Here is a 1,482-nt window from a genome sequence, read left to right on the forward strand (position 1 = left end):
GGCTGTGCTGTCTGGTTTCTGTCCCTGTGCTCGAGTTCCAGCTGCGTGACTTCAGTCTCTGATGTGAGTCAGGGCTCAGCCACCTAACTGCATGGGCTCGATGCCGTTTTGAAATGAAATAAATTATTACGTGGAAGGGACTTGTCTTTGCTGATTCTAGGGCTTACAGTTTTGCATCAACTCTTTTCTGCTGGGGGCGGGGTGGGGCAGGGACGGAAGGGGTGCAGGGCGGAAGGGAGCGGGAGGGGGAGTCACTGGAGAGAAAACTCTGGCTTCATTCCTTGACAGCTCACTTTCTAATCATCCCCATAGCTTGAAAAGCCACCATTCGTCTCTCACGGTCTTGCCTGGTGGCTGTCTGGGATGGCCACTGTTAAATATGTACTGAGTAGCCACATTCGAATAAAAGTCGTTTGTAGCATCAAAAGCCGGGAGTTGGTCGCTTTCGTGGTGTCAGCCCTGCAATTGGCCAGCACGTCACAGGTCCTGACTGCACCTGCACCTGTACCCAGAGCAGCCTGGGTGGGGTTTTGAGACCCAGCCCACCTGGGCTTGCTTCTGGGGCTACTTCAGAGCGAGGCTGAGTCTGTCTCCAGCACTCAGGTTTGTGGCATCATTTCCATTTCAGTAAGAATAGTTCAGGTGCAAGTTCCAGAAACCAAAGCCATGCAACTTAAGCAAAGTTAGGGATGCCCTGGCCGGGCCGGGCCTGGGAGGTGCAGAGGCCTGGGTGGGCGGGAGAAGACCTCTTGCCTGGCCCTCTGTCCTCACGTCCCTGCTCTCCTGCATGGGGTGCCGTCCTTTCCTCCCATCGCATTGCAAGGCCCCTCATCCACTGGGCAGACACTGTGGACCCAGCCCTGAGCCCCGGGTCCCCCTAGTTCACCCTCAGCTGCTGTAGCTCCCAGCCACCTTCCTGCCTTCAGGATGTCTCTCCTCTCTCTCTAGGACTCTCCCCCCTCAGCCCCCATCTTCTTCTGGGAAGCCCCGAGGCACCCTACCAGGCTCCTCAGAGCCCACAGCAGGGGTGCACCCCCTGGACCGAGGCTCGGCTTTGCTGGGTTTCCCTCACCTTCCCCCACCCCGCTTTCCCACGGGGTTCCCTAGATCCTGCACCCAAGCCCTCCCCCTCAGGGTGGTCTTTGGGGGAGCTCAGACTAAGACATCCTTATCTCGGGTGGCCTCGGACTGCAGCTGCTTAAAGCAGATTTCGGTTCCTGGCCAGAGATTAAAGTCCGGCCGCGGTAGCCAGAATGCTGAATCCTAGCCACTAAGTCACAATGGCCAGTGACAAGGCCCCTGGCCCTTCAGCTTTGCAGAAATGAATTCTCACAAAGACGGAAAGTAGTGAAACAAGTAAAGTGTTTATTAGGAGGAAAAAGAATACACGTGTATAGACACACGGGCAAACTCAGAGAGAGAGTTGCACCCTCATGGTAGTTTGAATCACTTATATGGGGCCTTTCTTCTGGGTTTTGTTTG

The sequence above is a fragment of the Hippopotamus amphibius genome, chromosome 7 (genome assembly GCF_030028045.1).
Source record: "Hippopotamus amphibius kiboko isolate mHipAmp2 chromosome 7, mHipAmp2.hap2, whole genome shotgun sequence".
NCBI lineage: Eukaryota > Metazoa > Chordata > Mammalia > Artiodactyla > Hippopotamidae > Hippopotamus > Hippopotamus amphibius.